The 21973-nt window shown below is 39.1% G+C and overlaps 1 protein-coding gene and 1 pseudogene across 1 annotated transcript in view; one reads left to right on the plus strand and one right to left on the minus strand.

Annotated features, from left to right (window-relative positions):
• The first annotated feature begins 7627 nt into the window (after window positions 1–7627).
• Window positions 7628–21973, plus strand: part of MMAA (metabolism of cobalamin associated A) — a 36640-nt gene continuing 22294 nt past the window's right edge. The window contains exon 1 of the mRNA XM_015139277.3: window positions 7628–7657. The gene's annotated coding sequence lies outside the window, so the exon portion shown is untranslated. The remainder of the gene's footprint in view (window positions 7658–21973) is intronic.
• LOC702744 (nuclear receptor coactivator 4 pseudogene) lies at window positions 12401–14273 on the minus strand (annotated as a pseudogene).

Here is a 21973-nt window from a genome sequence, read left to right on the forward strand (position 1 = left end):
AGCAGCAAATTATTGAAGGAGTTGCATGGATATGTTTAACTGCATACAGCAAGATAAGATAAAATGTAAGATATGAAAGCTACAGAGAGAGAGAGAGTGATTTAGAATTTATACTGAAAGGTAAGCAGAGTAGAAAGATTTGGAAAATTTGCAGCCTGGGCATGGAGAGTGTGTTGTCCAAAAGACCACCAGAATGCCTAAATGATAGAAAGGAGAGCTTTATTGGCAATATCAGTTTGCAAACTGAGAAGAGTCTCTGGCACGTGCTGCAGGTGCTCTTCTTTGAAGACGAAAAGGGCAGGTTGGCCCTTATGCCTCAAAGGGCCTGTACAGTCATACATAGTCAGCAGGTTTGGGGAAAAGCTATACATATTTATGTGGAGAGTTGAGTGCATGCGCAATGGGCAGGCATATATGTAATGTATATCCCATGTTCACTTTGGGGTGGGGTTTTGGCATTAAAATGAGGTGAAATTTGGCTCCACATTAAAAGGTGAACTGTAGGATACGAAGACTGTGCATAGTATCTATAAGCTTGCTGAAACTAGCTTAAGGTCTATAGTTACTTATTAGGAAAGTGTGTTTATAAGGTAGGTCTTCTGTCCAATCAGAGTGGAAGTGGTCTGGGTTGTAAATCAGTTTATGAGGGCTCTTGATAATTTACCTGATAGCTCCTATTGTTATGGAGTTTAGTAAGAGTATGTTTTTCCTTACAGCCATAGGAGTTTAGAAGTTGTCATGTCAGCTGAGCACTGAACCCTCAACCCATAGGTAGTATCTGTCTCCTTAACCTTGGGGTCTGTCTTAGTTGATAAAGGGGCATCTATTTTGGTTTCTCAGATCACAAGTAAAATGGTATCTTTAGGACAGCAAACCAAAGATATGGCCAAGCCACTATTTGCTAAAGAGGTTAGTATGGCTAGAAGGAAACCAGTGATATGCATCAAGACCGTGGAGAATGACCTGAAAGGAATTTCAGACATCTTTGAGGCTCCCCTTCCATCACAGGCCCAGAGCTCTAGAACAGTAATGGTTTTGTGGTGGACGACCCAGGGTGCCCTCCATAGGCTTACTGCCCAGAACCACTTCCAGACTCTGCTCCCTGTACGCCAGTGCAGTAATCCTGTCACCCCAGCAGTAGTTCAAGCAGGCCTGGCTGTGGCTCAGGCTGCCATTTCAGAGGACACAAGCGGTAAGCCTTGGTGGTATCATGTGGTGCTGATTCTGCAGGTGTGCAGAATGCAAGAGCTGTGGGGCCATGGTGACTTCCACCTAGATTTCAAAGAATGTGGACAGCCCAGTAGGTCGATGCCTAGTGGTCTTGAGAGTGGGGCAGCTCCCAAGACCACAAAACTGTAGGGCTACCAGCATGCAACTCCAATCTGGGAAAGCTGGAGGCATGAAATTTCGATCTGAGCACTGCTCGGTGGACAGTCCACCAAAGCTGTAGGAATGGAGCTGCATGAGGCCTTGGGGACGCTGCCCCATCCTGGTGTGCCCAGGATATGGGATATGGAGTCAAAAGAGATTATTCTCCAGCTTTAAAACTCATTTTTCTTATTGGATTTTATACTTGCTTGGGTCCTGTTACTTTCTTCTTGCCTGTTTTTCCCTTTTGGAATGGGAATGTCTATCCTATGCTGTCCCACCATATATATATATATATATATGTTTATATATATAAATATATAAATATGTTTATATATAAATATATATGTTTATATATGTTTATATATATAAAGTAGATAACTTGTTAAATTTCACAGGCTCACAACTGGAAAGGAATTTGCCTTAGGATGAATTGTGCCTTGAATCTCACCCATATCTGATTTACATGAGACTTTGGTCTTTGGACTTTTGAACTGATGTAGAGCAAGACTTTTAGGACAATTGGGATAGAATGAATGTATTTCGCATGGTGAGATAAGGTTTGAAGGCTAGAGGTGGAATGCTACGGTTTGAATGTGTCCCCTGAAATTCACATGTTAGAGGCCTGATCCCCAGTGCAACAGTGTTGAGAGGTGATTAAGTAATGAGGCCTCTGCCCGCAGACACTGATTAATGCCACTTCACAGGAATGAACTGGTTGTCACAGGAGTGAGTTCCACATAAAAGGATGAAGCCAGTCCTCTCTCCACCCACCCCTCTTCCCCTCTCTTACCGTTCCGTTTTCTGCCATGGAATGACACAGCATTAAGTCCCTCACCAGATGTGAGCCCCTCAACCTTGCACCTCTCAGCCCCCAGAACTCTAAGAAGTAAATGTTTATTTTAATCTTTATAAATTACTCAGTCTCAGGTATTCTGTTATAGGAGCACAAAATGGACTATTCCTCCATCCCCTTCAACACCATGTATAATCATTAAATAGAATGAGTAATCTTGCCAGAACCACAATCTTACATTCAGTTTTCAAACTGTAGTTTCCCCCAGTTAGCATTGTTCAATGAATTTTTGTTATGCCATTATGTAAATGTAGTCTATGTTCATTATCTCTGTCTTATTAAATTCATCAAAAGCTGTCCAAGAACAGATTTTCTGTTTTGTCAACTACACCCATAATCTTGTTCCCAGATTTTTCATCAGTATTTTCAGACTGTGAGGGAAGGAAAGCAAGAAATGGGAACAATTTCATGAATTTTAAATATGCTGTAACTCTGTTTTAGTACAATAAAGTATATAGCTGTCCGCAGTTGCTTCCAGCATACCCCAATCTCAGGGCAGTGCCAGGTTAGTGCAGTTGGTTAGAATGTGGCAATATGTCCATAATTATTTCCCATGTGAATCAATTGGCTTGGCTGTGCAGAGAAGAATGTCTTCAGTATCAGTCTGAACTTTTGAGGCCAGCAGTCTGGAAAATCTGCGCCTCTGATTATTGAGGTTTGGAGATTTCCAAAGACCTATTATTGACTTCTAATTCCATTGTGGTTGGAGAACAATACTTTGTATGATTTTCATCCTTATAAATTGAGATTTATAACCCAGAATATGGTCTTTCTTGGCACATGTTCAGTATGCACAAATATGGCACATCTCTCCATTTATTTAGCTCTTTCATTTAAGCAATGTTTTGTCACTTTAGAGTACAGCTCTTGCATGTCTTTCATTAAACATATTCCTAGGTATTTATAATACGGATGCTCCTCAACTTATGACGAGGTTATGTCTGAATAAACCCATCCTAAATGGAAAATACTGTAAATTGTAGTGGGGTTTCAACTTAATATTTTCAACTTACAATGGGTTTATCTGAATGTAACCCCATTGTAACCTGAGGAGCATTCTGAATGTCTATCACTTTCACATCATTATAAAGTAAAAAAAAAATCGTATAAGTCAAACCCTCCTAAGTCAGGGATCATCTGTACTATTATAAATGGCATATTTTAACATGTCATTTTCCAATTGCTGCTTACTAGTATATAAAGTATTTTTTTGTATATACTGAGCTTTTATCCCATGACTTCAACATCCAGTAGATGTTGAAGATTTTCCACATGGATAGTCTACAAAACACAATTTATTTAGTAGCTTTGAAAAACAGATTTTCTACATAGACCACTGTGAATAGACAGTTTTGCACTTTTCTAATATTTATCTTTTATTATTTTAATTATTTATTGTACTGTCTAGAATTTCTGAATAGAAGTGATGAGAGCCGACAGCTTTACCTCGTTCCCAATCCTAGGATTGGATATTTCACCATTAAGCATAATAGCTATTGATCTTTCACAGATGTCCTTTATAAAGTTCTCTTTTATTTCTAGTTTTGTGATTGTTATCATGAGTTGGCAATAAATTATGTCAAATGCTTTTTCTGCCATTATTAAGATTTTCTCCTTTATTAATGTTGTAAATTACTGTTTATTAATGTTGGGCAAATCTTGCATTCTGGATAAACCACAATTGGCCACTGCATTTTATTTTTTTTCTGGGTTCAATTTGCTAGTATTTTCTATAGGAATTCTGCATCTGTATTAGTGAGTAACATTAGTTTGTTTTTTTTTTTTTTTCCTCTAATGTCTGTTAGATTTTTCCGAAGGCTCTGCTGTTACTCCTTCCTCCTCTATTCTCTGAGTTTATATAAAATTGACATTGTATGTTATTTAAATGCTGGATAGAATTCACTAACGGGGATGGTTTTCTTTGTATTTTTAAATTATGAATTCAAATTTTGTAACAGATATACAAGTACTCAGATTTTCTATTTCTTCTTCAGTGTTTTGATAAGTTTTTTTTTTTCCAAAAAACTTTTTTTCTTGAGACAGAGTCTCGCCGTCATCCAGGCTGGAGTGCAGTGGTGCACGCTCAACTCACTACAACTTCTGCCTCCAGGTTCAAGTGATTCTCCTGCCTCAGCCTACCAAGTAGCTGGGATTACAGGTGCATGCCATCACACCTGGCTAATTTTTGTATTTTTATAGAGATGGGGTTTCTCCAAGTTGGCCTGGCTGGTCTCAAACTCCTGACCTCAAGAGATCCACCCGCCTCGGCCTCCCAAAGTGCTGGGATTACAGGCATGAGCCACCATGCCTGGCCCCAAAAACTTTTTATTCTAAATTATCAGATTTTATTCGTATAAATTTTTTTATAATATTATTTTATGGTTTTAATTAGAATTTTTCAATCTCAGCACTATCAACGTTGCAGGCCAGCAAACTGCTGTGGGGGACTGTCCTGTGCATTGCAGAATATTCAGCTGTTTCCCTGGCCTCTGTCTTCTGATAGCAGACTCTCCAACTGTGACAACCAAAAATGTCTCTGGACATTGCCAAATGTTCCTTGGGGGGAAAAAACCCTCTGGTTGAGACCCATGTTTTAATGTCTGTAGAATCTTTAGTGTTCTTTCATTCCAGATACTGGTAATTTGTCTATTTTTAAAATTAGTCTTTCTAGAGTTTTGTAGGCTGTACAAAAGAAGACTATGCACTGGACTTGGCCTGTAGACCACAGTTTGCTGATCCTGACTTAGATCACTGATTTTTTTTCTTCTTTTCTAACAAAGGCATGAAAAAACTATAAATTTCCCTCTGAGAATACTTTAGTTGTATTTCATAAACTTTGAAATGTTGTATTGACGGATATTAGCCAATTAATGGTTATGGAGAGTGTTTATGAAGTAACATGAGCTTGACTGTTATTCCAATAAAAGAGCTTACAAATAGACTTTTGGTTCTGTGAGAGATGAGCAATGAAGAACAACAATAAGTACTTTCCCAACTAGTTGATAAATTAACATAAACATCCATAATCTGGCAACAATATTCTTTTGGCTCCTATCCCTAAAAAAAGCCAGTCTGCAACATCCGAAACATTTACCAACACAAGGAAATTGCTATGATTTTCCTGTACCTTATGGAGTATTAATTTGCTGCCACCTGCTGGGAGGCACAAATGGGTTTCCAGCATTGCTAGCTACAATTTGTCCTCAACTATTTATTTTGAAAATTTTCAAATCTATAGAGGAGTTAAAAGAACATTCATATACTATTCACCTGAAACAACCGTTTTTTTGTTTTGTTGAGACTGGAGTCTCTGTCTGTTGCCAGGCTAGAGTGCAGTGGCCCAATCTCGGCTCACTGCAACCTCTGCCTCCCAGGTTCAGGTGATTTTCCTGCCTCAGCCTTCGGAGTAGCTAGGACTACAGGCACGCGCCACCATGCCCAGTTCATTTTTGTATTTTTAGTAGAGATAGGGTTTCACCATGTTGGCCAGGATGGTTTTGATCTCTTGACCTGGTGATCCACCCGCCTCCGCCTCCCAAAGTGCTGAGATTCCAGGTGTGAGTCACTGCGCCCGGCCCAGGTTCAAATTTTTTAAATCCTTAAGGCTATCTAGTTGACAGCTGTCTTTAATGTAGATCAGTCCTCCTGCCTTTTTTTATTGTCTTCCACATTAACCTTATTGAAAGGTCCAAACAAATCACATTCTGAATTTATCCGAGTGTTTCCTCACAATCAGATTCAGGTTAAACATTTTTGGCAAGAGTGTTACGTAGGTGTATTTCCCATAGCCTCATAATGACAGGTTCATATTTTCGCCGGTACTGGTAATGCTAGCAATTTTTTTCCCATGAAGCATCTATTAACATTTTGCAAGAGACTAATGTTCCACGGAAATATGTTCCCCAAGCTGTACTGTTTAGAAAACTTTTGAATAAAAAAGTGACATGCATGAAAGTGTTTTAGAGTTTGTAGAATGAAAAGCAGGTTAAAGATTAACTCAATTTTAAAATTAACAAACTTCTTCACTTTTAAGGTAGCACAAACTGGGCTTTCATGAAACGTAACCCTTACCAAAACAATTGTTCAGATGAGCAACGCCAAGTTTAAAGAAAGGAAGTAAAACGTCTCAAGAACTGTCATTCTGTTTGTGTTCAATAACTGAGATTTGAAAGGTCTGATTCTATGTTCTCTCCACTAGATCCTCGGCTTCATTTAGACTTGTGCTTAATTTTCTGTCATTGACTATTGAGTCTACAATCACTCTTTGGAGTAAAATAGTCCAAATAGTAATAATGAAAATGGTGAGACCAGTAATTCATTTTTTATTATTCTATATTCAGTAAGAATCAACCTGTAGCTAATAGCGGAAAAGGCCTGAAGCCTCCCAAATGCATGTCATTACACAAATTCTGTGTGAGGACTGACATCTTGGTTTCCATATACTAATTATACTGCATGGCCCCCATTTATAACCATATCTACTTGTCATAATTCGATCCTGGCTGCTGCCCATCGATGCTATCTTTATCACATTATAGCAAACATTTGGGTGATTAAGTTGTTCTCAAAAATTCTATAATAGCATACAACGGCTTTACTACTTATTACGTCATCTAAGAGGTTTTTTAAAAATTAGTTACCACTCCGCCCACGCAGTGAGGTAGCAAATATTATGCCATTTCAAGCTTGTGCCTTTCCCCCCTCGGGACTTCCCGTGGACATCCCTGCAGCAGTGAGGCTGAGTCCTGGCTTTGGGTGCATGTTAAGAAATACTAATCAAAACGAAAGGGTGCCTTTCAAGAGAAAAAAAAATGTGGGAACTTCAACCTTTAAAAACCATGCCATGGTTTAAAAACGTAAAACTATTTCGGCCGAACGCTGAGCATTTCTTCAAATCACTATGAGAAGCTTGAATGTCTTTAAATTCACCGGTCTGTAAAACGTAACACGTCTCTCCCTCACCCCACATTTTAAGTTTCCAAAGAGCGGAAGAAGGGGCTCCGGGGGTCCCGGCCCCAGGATGCTGGGGCTGACGGCAGGACTAGGCCTCCGTCCGACTCGAGGGTGTCGCGAAGGCCGGGAGGGAACGAAAGTTACCCTCGAACTTCGGGGGCTAAAGAGTCCATGTGGACCTTAAAAAGGGCAAAACCTACCCTAAAGGCCGTAAACCGCCCTCCCCTCCCCCCGCCAGAGAACTTCCCGGCGCAGAGCTTCCGCAGCCTGCCGCAAGCCGGGAGGCCTTCACGTTCACGCGCTCTCCGCCACACGCCGGAACTGCGCGGCCACGTCCGCGGGGACCCTGACCATGCCCCGTGCCGCCACCCGGCCCCAGGCGATCTCCGGGCCCCACGCGCCTGCAGTTGGCGCTACTTCTGCGTGGGAGGATCCGGCGGAAGGGGCGGGGTCAGGCGGCACTTCCGTGACTTCGGGAGGGTGAGTATGGGGAGTGCGCGCGGCGTTAGGGAGTCGGGCCTGGGCTCCCGCCTATGGCCGCCCTCCCGCTGGGGGGCCAGCGCGGTCCTCCGGGGCGCCCCCTGGAGGATTTGGGGTGGGGGAAGGAAAAGGAGAGTATTATCGAATATTCTCCTGATGTTGATGTTAGGGGTGCGGATATGTGTGGACAGGCAAGAGTCGGCAAATGGGTTCAAATGGAAGGTTTAACAGAGGCCCCGTACGTAAACAGTGTTTTAAAATTCTCATTTTGGTTAGGTTTCTCAGGTTATCTTTGAGCCACAGCAAGGCAGCTTTGTTAAGGTGGCTCATCTTTTGTCGCTGCCAAACCAGGTGAATGGTTAACCTGAGGCCGGGCCGGAGAAAGCCATTATGACTTCTACCAAAGAGTGAAATTAAAACTCTTTTCCGGGAAATAAAATCGAGGATATAAAAGTAGGATTCAAACTAAACGTTACAAACAGTATCTAGGTTCTGTCACATGCTGTGCCGGGCAGGGGCTAAATCTCAGCAGAGAGCACGCTGTCTTCATACGTATTTCTCATTAGAAAATGAAAGACAACCTAAACCAAAATAATATGATAAAAAATGTTTATTATCTGTCTTAAGAGTTGTACCCTAATCCATATGTTTGGAAAACATAAACTAATAAAACTTTTCCAACTTGGTAGAAAGCCAAAAGTTTCCAGAAAAACTGTGTGGATTATTCAGCATTTTGCGGTTGTCTACAATGTTCAGAATATTCTTTTACAATAATTTTGCACTAAATACTGGTTTGTGTTCAGGGTAACAAGAGGTTTTTAAAAAGTCAAAGACAGGGACAGGTACTTTAAGGTCTGTATCCTATTAGGAGAGACAAAACAAGCATGAAGTTACATAACCATAAGAAATGTAAATCACCATTTGAGATATTTGATGTCAAAAGAAAACCTTTATTTAGAATGGAAAGAGCTGGTGAATGCTTGAAACATTTACCATTTAGCTGATTGTTGCCACATGGGAATGTGGGTCTCTCAAACGCAGATCCGATTGTCTCCAACACAGGCCAAAGATCTGTATTTTTGCGTAATTTTTCTTGATTTTTAATGTTACTTGCAACCAATTTAGTTAACCCACACCTTCTCTGGGTGGGCCAGGTGCAACTAGTTTGTGACCTCTGCAGATTTTCACCTTAGTACAGTACTACACTTACAGAATGGTTCAGTTAAAGATTTTTTGACTTTGCAGTGAGTTTATCCAGACACAAACCCCATCGTAAGATGAAGACTCTTTGTATTCAGAAATAATTGGAATTAGAGATCAGAAAAAGTCCTAGAGATTGGGATCGTCAGGAAAGATTTTAAGCTGAGTAGTATAGGAGAGAGATCATAGAGGGAGAAGGATGTAAAAGATGAGTTAAATCTTGGGTTTGGGAGAGTGGCAGGTTTGGAAGATAGTAAGTAAACTCTCCTTAGAGGAAGTTTGGAAAGGCAAGTGCAAGAGGTGCTGCTGGTCTGGGGACTACACTTTGAGAACCACTGTGCTAGAGTACGGTGAACTTTTGGAGGAATTTGAGTAGGAGGGTAAGGAGATCACATTCACATTTCAGGATGAGTCTTGCTGTGAAGTCTGGAAGGAGGACCGAGGAGGGAGAGAGAAAAGAGGAACGTTTCTTAGAGGCGATTAGCACCTGCTTGATGTGAGGCCCTGTCCCAGGCTCTCTCATGCATACTGTCTCATTCATAATCACCATGACCCTGATACGTAGATCTTAATGTTTTCATTTTGTAAGTGAAGGAACTTTGAGAATATGAGAAATTACCCAGGTATCATAGTTGGTCTCAGAGCTTCCTAGTTCAACTCTAGATTTGAAATAGGGTGGTAGCAGTGGGAATGTATCAAAACATTTAATGGTGATGGAATTTAGAAAAATAGAGACTTCACAAGCACATTTAAGCCTAAAAGTGGAAATTTGGAAATCTGAATCTTACTGGAAAAGTGATAAAAAGTAAAGTGCACAGAGAACTTTAGAGAATCCCTTCATGAATTCAGTATTCATTCTTTATTACTCTTCACTCACGGTGACCTATTTAAAACCTATTTAAAAGTTGCTTATTTAAGAAGTCATCCTGCTCTACAAAAATTTCTGAAATTATTTGAAAAAGAGAAAATAAAGCCTTCTGTTGGGGGAGAGGAGGAGTGGAATGTGGTAAACAGATTAATGACATTTGACAGTTTATCTTCAATTAGCATTGAGAAATGGAAACACATGATACAACACTGCATTGCCTGTATGAATTGTGCTGTGCTGCAGACACTGATCTACTGTATTGATTTTGGAAATTCTGTATGCTTTTTCTTGCCAGAGTAGTTATTGAAATTGAGAATATTCATTGGATCAATTTCAAGATAAATATCCCAAGTCAGACTGCTGCTGCTGAGCAAATTTTTAATGAAGGAAAATATCCATATATTGAAATCAGTTTAAAAAGAAAGTCCTTAAAGTAAATATATATTACTGTAAAATCTAGAAAAAAATGTACATTTTATAAACATCAATTAACTGAGTAATCAGTGTAGTAGAGTTATTGACCCATGCAGAATTATGGCATACATTCATTAATTCTGTGAACAAATAGTTGTGCTATAAATACAAAGATAACTGATATAGTTTGGCTGTGTCCCTACCCAAATCTCATCTTGAATTGTAACTCCCACAATCCCCATGTGTCATGGGAGGAGCCTGGTGGGAGGTGATTGAATTATGGGGACAGGTCTTTTTCCTGTGCTGTTCTCATGATAGTGAATAAGTCTCATGAGACTGATGGTTTTAAAAACAGGAGTTTCCCTGTACAAGCTCTCTCTTTGCCTGCTGCCATCCATGTAAGACATGACTTGCTCCTCCTTGTCTTCTGCCATGATTGTGAGGCTTTCCTCAGCCATGTAGAACTGTAAGTCCATTAAACCCTTTTTCCTGTATAAATTACCCAGTCTCAGGTATGTCTTTATCAGCAGCATGAAATCAGACTAATACACTAGATATAGCCTACTTTGAGGTATCTTACTGAATCTTGTAAAGCTGGGGAATTTCTCTTGTATTTTATTAGTGCTTAGCTTACAAATTGTAGGATGAAGCCATATTCTCAGGAATCCTGAAAATTAGTTGAAACATTTTGATTTGATTATTATTATTTTATGGCTGTTATGCTTTTAATGGAGGCAGATACAAAATTCATCAATGCAAAATAATGTTTTACATACTCATTAACATAGTGATTAATGTAAATTATATTTTGACAATGTAAAATACAGTGTATTTGGCCTCAAAAAAGAAACTACAGAGTTAGCTGCAACTTAAGATAACTGGAAAGGCTCCTTACATTGTTTTTTGCCCACCATCTTTATTGTAATAGTTCTGTATGATATCTGGGGAGGGAATTAAAAAATAATACAAAACTCTTTCAGCTGTGGTTCAGAGAACTGCAGTGAAGCTGTATGGCAATGACATTGTGAGACCCTGAAGTTTCCCCAGAAGTATTTCAATAAGAGGCAGTTAAGAAGCTTAATAGTTTCAAAGTCTGGAAAGCAGCAAATACATCTTAGAGAATTTAAAAACATTATAAACCCCACTTCTCTTCTACAGAGACATTTTAAAGCACGGACATAACTTTAAGGAGATAGAGAAAACCTCAGTAGTTTTCATAAAGCTTCAATTAACACACCCCAAGGCACAAGTGTTGAAAATGGCCTGTTCACTAAAATGTCACTTTTGGAGGTACAGGTATGCTGTGCTTACAGTGAGAGGACGACTTTATCCCTAGTTAAAAGCACCAGGTGTCAAGCTCTGCTTCCATTACCCAGGATGCACCGATAATCCCTATGATAGTGAATGGTTCAAATACTATACTACATTTCCAACATGTCTTTTGCCTATTTGCTTATTTGTTACTGGGGTTCTTTTGAACCCCACAGGTCTGTAGAATATTCTAAAAGGCTAGAACTACCTTAAAAATACTATTGAAATAATACGGAGCCCTTCTAAAAGAGCTCACTGGATATTTTAATAACATTTGCAGAAAGAAAGAAAAAATTTGCAGTAGCTGAATTTCTTTCAAGTGAAGAAGAATAATGTAGAACATGTAATCTAAAATGTTTGATAATTAATGTCAAAAATTGCCAAGATTATTAATATATATTTTGGTAATCACTATTGGCCAAGTTAATTTTTTGTGCAAAATACACTATATGTTAATAGAACAGGAAAATCATTATTTCAGACCACTAACAGAAGAAAACCCACAGCTAGAGAAGCATCTATAGGGCAATTAAATGTTAGGGAAGTTTACTAGCTTTAGAATACATCAATACACTTCGATTACAGAAATATTTCAGTTTTAAAACTAGACTGTTTTGATGTACTTTTTGTAACGACCTGATCTAAGGAGGCTTGGAGGCTTGTGAAAAAGATGTATCCACAAAGATGCTGCATTTCTAGTGTGGGGGTGAATTAACACTTCTGTAAGAAGGAAGGAACTGAATCAGCTCAGCATCAATAAACAACATTTTTCTTTTAAACAGTAACTCATAATCTGATGACTCACTTCACTTTGCTAGTTCAAAATTAGGCAGAGGAAGAACTAAGCTAACGGGTCAGACCCAGAAACACAATGATTTGGCAAGCCTCAGTCACTCAGCTCATGATGTGTGATAATCAGCAGAAAGGCTGCTCAACTCTTGTCCATTCCTTCACATCTGTAGATGAGTTCGATATAACCACTTCTTTTTAGCAACTTACCAACTTTAAGTTGCCTACAGGCAAAGAGATCACAAACTGCAGGGAGGCCATAATGGTCTGGGGGGAAGTTATATTCTTCCTGTAGAGGTGAATTAAGTAATACTTCCCAGGCCTTCTTTCGAAGCAGCCACTTGTCTTCTCCAGAGGATAGCTGGCTGAGGTTGCCCATCTTCTTTCCTGGTAGGACCCAGTCAGCTGTGTTAAAGGGACACCAGGAAGTGCTCATGGGGCTTTTTAGCTTTTGTTTGCCAGCTTTGTCTTCAGTATTAGGCACTTCCTTAGGACTTCCTTCTTTGTATGGGGGCCTGATAAGCCACTCCTACAAGGCGCTGTTCTTTATGACTTGGAAGGAATCAGCAATTCTGGAAGGAACCATTGACTTTGGTGCTTTAGTTCTATTACTTCTTTACTAGAAGGACAGAGCCACATATTCAGGGAATCTTTATGTTTCTCAGGCTCAGGTTTGGGTTCCATGGGCATCCATTTTTATCCTTTCCTTCTTTGTTCAGAAGCCACTTATACAGAGCCTCCGTCTCACAACTCTCATCACACACACACTCTGCAAAGCTGGTGCAGGGCTCATTGGCTCTGCCTACCTCCTCTACCTTACATGGGTCCTGATGGTTCTGGACAAGCCTATCCTCTGTAACCATGCTGGGGGTGGACAATGGTTTCTTGGCCTACAAGTGGTCATTCAGGCACTTCAGATTGCCCACATTTTCCAACTCCGTACCTTTGGGCTGCTTTTCCTGACAGTTGGTACAGGAGTCAGTCTTGACAAGCCAATCATTCACGTTATAGAACTGGAACAAGAGCTTAAACTTCTCACTGCTTTCATGACTGCCATTGTCGGGCTTCCCCAGCTTATGGGATTCCTGGGGAGTCACTAGCCAATCTGATAGGTTCATCTTATCTTGATCAGGAAGCTCTAGATCTTCAACCTTTTCCATTTCAATGGAGAGCTAGTAGTGGAATGGCTGTTACACTTTTGATAACTTGGTTTTTCAGGAACTTCCTGTTGCTGTCTCTTGAGGAGCAAATTTTCTAAGCCCTTTAGGTTTCCCCAGACATTACTGAAGAAATTGCAGGCTCTGGAAGAAGTCTGACTGTTATCCAAGGTCTGCTTTTGGGTGAGCCAGTCCTGGGGGTTTGTGCTGGGTGTGTAAGGAGCCTGATGACCACTGACAGGTTTGCTTCCAAGGAGCCATTTGCTGAGAGGGACAGCTGCAATACTGGATGCAGACTTCTGCTCTGGCATTGGGATATAGCCTCTCCTCCAGGAAGGGCCCAATATTTGATGAACTAACATAAGCCATCAAGTGCTGAGGAATTTGAATTGTTTTGAGAGACCTAAATGTGGTGATGGTCTGGCACAGATCAGTTGTGTCAGCTTCAAAGAGTAGAACATTTGAATCTTCATGCTCAAGGGTCAAACTGCCCAGTCTCTCCAGGCACACAGAGACTTGATTGGCTAGATCTTTGTTTTGGGTACACTCCAGTTGATGAGTAAGACAATTGAACTGGTCCAATAACCAGTAGAACTGCTGAGCCTGCTGTTGAAGTGTCTCCTCTTTCAGCTGATAGATGAGGTCCACCTGTTCATATAGTCACACCTCATGGCTTCTCAGACATTCCAGGTGGTGGCTTATGCACCTGTGAATCTGAGCTTTGATCTCTTGCAAGTTGTCTTTAATTTGCTGTTCAGCCTGGAGTAACTCCACCAATAGCAAGCTGCAAGTCCCTCCGTGCATCACTACCCCTCAAAAGGGGTTCTCTATTACTGGAGCTGCCACTCTGGTCTTGGAAGGTATTCATTCTGCTCACAGCTCCAGGTCCAAGTGCCTCTCTGGGCAATCTGAGGGGACCTTGGGTGGACTGAGACATGGCCCCACCCAAACCTAGGGCCCAAAGTGGATTTGATTATTTGTCTAGTTCTTTGATTTCTTCCCATGAGAAAGCAGGAAAAGATGCTGAGTTACATGAGCAGGTAGGGAATCCTTCTTTTTACTTACATGATTTTGCCATTTTAGTGGAATTAGTCTGTTCTGCCTGTGACAGTATATAAAGGTAGAAAGCTGCTCATACAAGGCTGAGTTATATTGGCTCTTAAAAAATTTATGGGCTGCTTTAAAATCTGGTTGATTGGATAAATTCATGGGGTTAAAGATATTATGAACTTAGTTATCAGGAGTGAATTATTGTCTGTGGAGGGAAAAACATTTTAAAATGTGGTCTGTTCTGTCACCTAACACATCGAGATCTCCTACTGATAAAAACTTAGCACAGGAAATAGAAACTAATTTTTCATTTTGGCCTAAGCAAAAAATAAATAATTAAAAAGATAAATAGCCAGCCATAATCAGGCATATTCAGATGTACAGGATTATTTCATTTTCTCTAGAGCTAACACCATATAAATCTGTATTTGTGAAATCCATAGTTTTTTCCACGTTCTGCCACTAGCTGTGAGGCCTTGGTGAATCAGCCTTATGCTGTTGAGCCTCCCCTTTAAAATAGGATGTCATCCACTATAGGATTGTTGTGAGGATTAGCTGAAAAAATGCATGCATGATGGCTCACACGTGATAAACACTCAGTAGAAGGTAGCAGCTGCTGCTTGCCATTCAGATGGTCCAGAGAGTTGGGGGGAAATCAAGAAAATTAGTCCCCTGGGAAGAAGTTTGAGGATGTCAAACCCAGAATTACATACATCTAATAGCTTTTTGGTTTTGACAAAAGAACTGCAGTAAGATGGTATCATCCTTTTTCTGGTTCTTTCTTTTCACTTAAAGGCCTTTTAAGATTTGCATTGGCATCAGAAGGCAGATAACTGCAATCCCAATTGTGATAAAACCTACAGTATAAATCATAAGCTTATCAGACAGTTGGTGTGGATTTTCTGAGAAAGATTGCAATTAAATTGTTGTAAGAAACCACTATTTTAAATGTTAAAGCAATCTAGAATATTTATTTAGAGAATATTTGCTTACATTATTATAAATGGACATAGTTTCATCTAGTAAAACTTTTGTTACTGAATTTTGATTCCTTGAAAACTTATCTTAACGTTTTTCTGTTTGGAAGGTTGGTTACGTGTCAAAGGTGCCTTGATTCAAAACAGAAAACTTAGAAGGCAAAACATTTTAGTAAAGGTCCTTCAGTCACACAGGTTAAGATTGTTACCCAAACTTTTCTTTATAGTTTAGTAGATTGTTTACATAGAGTAGATAAGAGTATATATTCATGAATCCCAAAAAAAAAAAAAAATATTGGAAGGTTCTGTGTGCCAGGCACTGTGCTCATTTCTGAAGAAATATGCCCTTTTTCTGGGAGACTCAGCTGAGTTGAGCAATGAGAATTGGTAGGGAGCGGTCTATAAATAGATCAATTAGAAAACAAGAAGACAAATACTATTTTTGAGATGGGAACAAAAGACTGTGGATAATTGAATAGAACACTTAACTGTCTGGAGAAGGTGGGGGAAGATGTATCTCTGAGGAGGTGCTATTTGGACAGAGTAGGCATTTGTCAGCAAAAATGTGAAGGATATGCACTACAGACACCTAATTTTTATTATAGCATATATATAGTTTAAAAAATTTACCATGCTCAAAAATGGTTACTATCTCATATATATCATGTTATTTCAGACTACTTTTGAACTTCAGATTTAACATGATTCTGATAAAATATCTGTGCATGGAAGAAAAGGTAAAATGTGATTATTGCTTATTTCATCTTGCACATAATTCTTTTTACTAAATTTTTTTAGTATATATGCTGACTTTATATCTAATTTAGAAACTGACATATAAATGCATTGAATGTAACACTGATCGTCACAATAACTAGTAAAATTAAGGATTAATCAAATTTGACTCTGATGTTAGGAAGAAATCTAAATGCAAAAGGAAGCAAGTTACAGGTTATGGCAAAGATAATAAATCATGAGTAGTTATTAGGCATTTCTTATTAAATTTTAAAAATTCTGAATTTTATCTTTTAAAAAAGATTTTTTTGCTCACTTTTTCTTACCATAGAACTGTATTAGTTTCCTATTGTTCCGGTAACAGATTACCGCAAACTTACTGTCTTAACACAAATTTATTATCTTACAGTTCTATTGGTCAGAAGTCTGACACAGGTCTCACTGGGGTAAAATCAAGGTGTCAGTAGCTCTTTGTTCCATCCTGGAGGATCTAGAAGAGAATCAGTTTCCTTGCCTTTTCCATCTTCTGTAGGTTGTCCTCATTCCTTGGTCCATGGCCCTTTTACTCCATCTTCAAAGACCTGAAGAGTGGATTGAATCCTCACATGATGTCACTCTGCTGTTCATTTCTACCTCCCACTTTCATATTAAAGGACATTGGTGATTACATTGGGTCCACCTGGATAATCTAAGATAATCTTTTTACCTTGTCAGCTGATTAGCAACTTTAGTTCCATCTGCAACTTTAATTCCCTATTTGCCACATAACATAACATATTCATAGGTTCCAGGGATTTGAGCGTGGACGTGTTTGGGAGGCCATTATTCTGCCTATCATAGTAACATATGCTGTTTTTAAAAAAACAGAAAAATATGGTCAACCAAAAAGCAACATAAAAGCACCATAATACCACTCATCTGTAGATGAAGTTATATACACATCAATATATATAGTTATTCTCTGTGTGTGTGTGTGTGTGTGTGTATGGGGAGGGTGTCAATGTGTGTTTAACATTTTTGAAAAAGGTGTCACACTTCCTCTTAATCCTGAATCCTTTTTTTAGTAATCTGGTCTCGTGGATTTAAATGACATCTAAACATCGAAGGAATGTTGAATTTTATCAGATGCTTTTTCAGCATCAATTGAAATGCTCATATGGTTTTTGTCTTCCATTCAACTGATATGATGTATCACATTGATTGATTTGTATATGTTGAACCACCCTTGTACCCCAGGGATAAACCCCACTTGGTCATGATTAATGATCTTTTTAATGTATTGTTGAATTCAGTTTGCCAGTATTTTATTGAGGACTTTTGCCTCAGTAGTCATCAAAATTCATTCTATGAGGCCAGTATAATTCTGATACCAAAACCAATGATATACCAAAAAAAAAAAAAAAAAAAAGAATACTAGAGGCTAGTATTCAACAGTATTCAAAAGAATAGTATTCTTTTTTATTTAGTATTCAAAAGAATACCAGCCTTGTATTAGTTCATTTTCATGCTGCTGATAAAGACGTACCTGAGACTGAGCAATTTAAAAAAGAAAGAGGTTTAATTGGACTTACAATTCCACATGGCTGGGGAGGCCTCACAGTCATGGTGGAAGGCAAGAAGGAGCAAGTCACATCTTATGTGGATGGCGGCAGGCAGAAAGAGAACTTGTGCTGGGAGACTCCTGTTTATAAAACCATCAGATCATTTGAGACTCATTCACTATCAGGAGAACGGCACAGGAAAGACCCACCCCCATAATTCAATCATTTCCCACTGGGTGCCTCCCATAACACATGGGAATTATGTGAGCTACAAGGTGAGATTTGGGTGGGGACACAGAGCCACACCATATCAAGCCTCTAGTGTACTTTTTTTTTTTTGGAATGTCTTTGGTTTGGGTATCGGAGTAATACTGGCCTCATAGAATGAATTTGGAAATATTCCCTTTTCCTCTATTTTTCAGAATAGTTTCAGTAAGATTGGTATTAGTTCTTTTAATGTTTGATAGAATTCAGCAGTGAAGCCATCAGGTCCCAGGCTTTTCTCTATTAGACTTTTTATTACAGCTTCAATTTCATTAGTTGTTATTGGTGTGTTCAGGTTTGGGATTCCTTCATTGTTCAACGTTGGTAGGTTATATACGTCTAGGAATTTATCCGTTTCTTCTAGATGTTTTCAATTTATTGGCATATACTTGTTCATATTAAGCACTAAGGAGACTTTGGATTTCTGCAGTGTCAATTGTAATGTCTCCTTTTTCATCTCTGCTTTTATTTATTTAGATCATCTCTCTTTTTTCCTTAGTTTAGTTTGCTCTTGAAGATGCATTGTTCATTTGAAGTTTTTCTTCTTTTTTAATGTAGGCACGTGTAGCTATAAACTTCCCTCTTAGTACTGCTTTTGCTGTATCCCATAGGTTTTGGTATGATGTGTTTCCATTATTATTTGTTTCAAGACATTTTTCAATGTCCTTAATTTCTTCATTGACCTACTGTTCATTCAGGAACTTATTGTTTAATTTCCACATATTTGTATAGTTTCCACAATTCCTCTTGTTATTGATTTCTAGTTTTATTCCAATGTTGTTAGAGAAGATGCTTGATCTTATTTCAATTTTTTGAATGTTTCAGGACTTGTTTTATGAGCTAACATTTGGTCTATTCTTGAGAGTGATCCATGTACCAAAGAGAAGATTGTGTTTTCCACAGCCATTGGATGAAATGTTCTGTAAATACCTATTAGGTCCATTTGGTCTGTAGTGCAGATTAAATCTGATGTTTTGTTATTAATTTTTTGTCTGGAAGATATGTCCAATACTGAAAATGGGGTGTTGAAGTCTCCAGCTATTATTGTATTGGGGTCTATGTCTCTCATTATCTCTAATAATATTTGCTTTGTATATCTGGGTGCTCCAAGGTTGAGTGCATGTATATTTAAAATTGTTATATCCTCTTGCTGAATTGACCCCTTTATCACTATCTAGTGACCTTCTTTGTCTCTTCTTACAGTTTTTGTCTTGAAATCTATTTGTCTGATACTATTATAACTACTCCTGTTCCTTTTTGGTTTCCATTGGCATGGAATAACTTTCTCCATCCCTGTATTTTCAGTCTATGTTTGTCTTTATAAGTGAAGTGGGCTTCTTATAGGCAGCAGATCATTGGGTCTTGTATTTTTTATCCATTCCACCACTCTATGTTTTTTTAGTCCATTTACATTCGATGTTATTATTAATAAGTAAACACTTATTCTTGCCATTTTGTTATTTGTTTTCTGGCCTTCCCTTCTTTCTTTCCTGTCTTCATTTTAGTGATGGTGATTTTCTCTTCTGATATGATTTAGTTTCTTGCTTTTTATTTTTTGTGTATCTGTTGTATGTTTTCTGGTTTGAGATTACTGTAAGACTTGCTATCTTACCTTACTATCTTATCACCCATTATTTTAAGCTGATAACAACTTAACACTGCTTACATAAACAAGTGAATAGAAAACTAATAAAGACTATGCCTTAATTTAATCCCTGGCTTTTTAATTTTTTGTTGTTTCTGTTCATATATACTGTCTTGAAAAGTTATTGTAGTTATTATTTTTGATTGGTTCCTTGTTTAATCTTATACTTAACAGTAGTTTATATACCACAGGTACAATATTCTTTTGTTTACTTTCTATTACCAGTGAGTTTGTACCTTCAGATGATTTCTTATTGCTCACTAATGACCTTTTCTTTCTCACTAAAGTGTTTGTTCTCTTTAGCATTTCTTGTAGGAAAGGTTTGGTGTTGATGAAATTTCTCTGCTTTTGTTTGTCTAAGAAAGTATTTCTCCTTCATGTTTGGAGGATATTTTCACTGGATATACTATTCTAGTGTACATTTGTTTTTTTCCCTTCAGCACTTTAAGTAGGTTATGCCATTCTCTCCTGGCCTATAAAGTTTCCACTTAAAAGGCTGCTGTCAGTCATATTGGAGCTCCATTGTATGTTGTTTGCTTCTTTTTCTTGTGCTGCTTTTAGGATTCATTCTTTATCCTTGACCTTTGGGAGTTTGATTATTAAGTGCCTTGAGGTAGTCTTTGGATTAAATCTGCTTGGTGATCTGTAACCTTCTTGTACTTGAGTATTGATATCTTTCCCAAGGTTTGGGAAGTTCTCTGTTATCCCTTTGAATACAGTTTTTACTCATCTCTTTCTCTACTTCCTCTTTTCCTCTTGAAGGCCAGTAGCTCTTAGATTAGCCCTTTTGAGGCTATTTTCTAGATCCTGGAGGCCTGCTTCATTGTTTTTTATTCTTTTCTCCTTTGTCTTCCCTCACTGTGTATTTTCAAATAGCCTGTCTTCAGCTCACTAATTCTTTATCTTTTTTTTTTTGTTTTTTTGAGACAGGGGCCTTGCTCTGTCACCCAGGCTGGAGTGTAGTGGTGTGATCAGGGCTTGCTGCAGGCCCTACTTCCCAAGCTCAAGCAATCCTGTCTCCTCAGCCTCTTGAGAAACTGGGACTACAGCCACCACACTCAGCTAATTTTTGTATTTTTTAGAGATGGGGTTTTGCTATGTTGCCCAGCTGGTCTTGAACTGGGTTCAAGGGATCTGCATGCCTTGGCCTCCCAAAGTGCTGAGATTACAGGTATGAGCCACCGTGCCTGGCCCAAGCTCACGAGTTATTTTTTCTGCTTGATCAATTCTGTCTTAAGAGACTCTGATGCATTCTTCAGTATGCCAGTTGCATTTAATCTCCTTGTTAAATTTATTTGATAGAATTCTGAATCCTTTCTTGTGGTATCTTGAATTTCTTTTTTTCTTTTTTTTTTTCTTTGAGATGGAGTTTGTTCTGTCACCCCAGGCTGGAGTACAGTGGTGTGATCTCGGCTCACTGCAACCTCTGCCTCCCAGGTTCAAGTAATTCTCTTATCTCAGCCTCCCAAGTAGCTGGGATTATAGCACCCACCACCACACCTGGCTAATTTTTGTATTTTTAGTAGAGACGGGGTTTCACTATGTTGGCCAGGCTGGTCTTGAACTCCTGACCTCAAGTGATCTGCCCAGCTCAGCCTCCCAAAGTGCTGGGATTACATATGTGAGCTACCACACTCAGTCGTGTCTTGAATTTCTTTGAGTTTCCTCAAAACAGCTATTTTGAATTCTCTGTCTGAAAGATCACATATCTCTGTTTCTCCAGGATTGGTCCCTAATGCCTTATTTAGTTTATTTGGTGAGATCATGTTTTCCTGGGTGGTCTTGTCTGTGTCTGGACATTAAGGAGTTAGGTATTTATTGGAGTCTTTGCAGTCTGGGCTTGTTTGTACCTGTCCTTCTTGGGAATGCTTTCCAAATATTTGAAAGGGCTTGGATGTTCTGATCTAAGCCATATCTGCATTTTGGGGCACCCCAAGCCCAGTTAACACTATGGTCCTTGCAGAGTCATAGAGGTACTACCTTGGTGATCTTGGATAAGATCCTGAAGAATTCTTCGGATTACCAGGCAGAGACTCTTGTTCTCTTCCCGTTCTTTCTCCCAAACAAAGTCTCTGTCTGCTTCAAGCCACCTGGAGCTGGGGATAGGATTATACAAGCAGCCCTGTGGTCACCACCACTGTAACTGCACTGGGTCAGACCTGAGTCCAACACAGCCCTGGGTTTCACCAAAAGCCCACTGTCACTACTACCTATCTCTTATGTTCACTCAGATTCCTAGGGCTGTGCAGTCAGTAAGTGGCAAAGCCAGACAGGCTTATGTCCTTCCTTTGAGCATGGTAGGTTCCCCCAGGCTCCAGGTAAGTCCAGAGATGCCATCCAGGAGTAAAAGCCTGGAGTCAAAAAT

The sequence above is a fragment of the Macaca mulatta genome, chromosome 5 (assembly GCF_049350105.2).
Source record: "Macaca mulatta isolate MMU2019108-1 chromosome 5, T2T-MMU8v2.0, whole genome shotgun sequence".
Taxonomy (NCBI): domain Eukaryota; kingdom Metazoa; phylum Chordata; class Mammalia; order Primates; family Cercopithecidae; genus Macaca; species Macaca mulatta.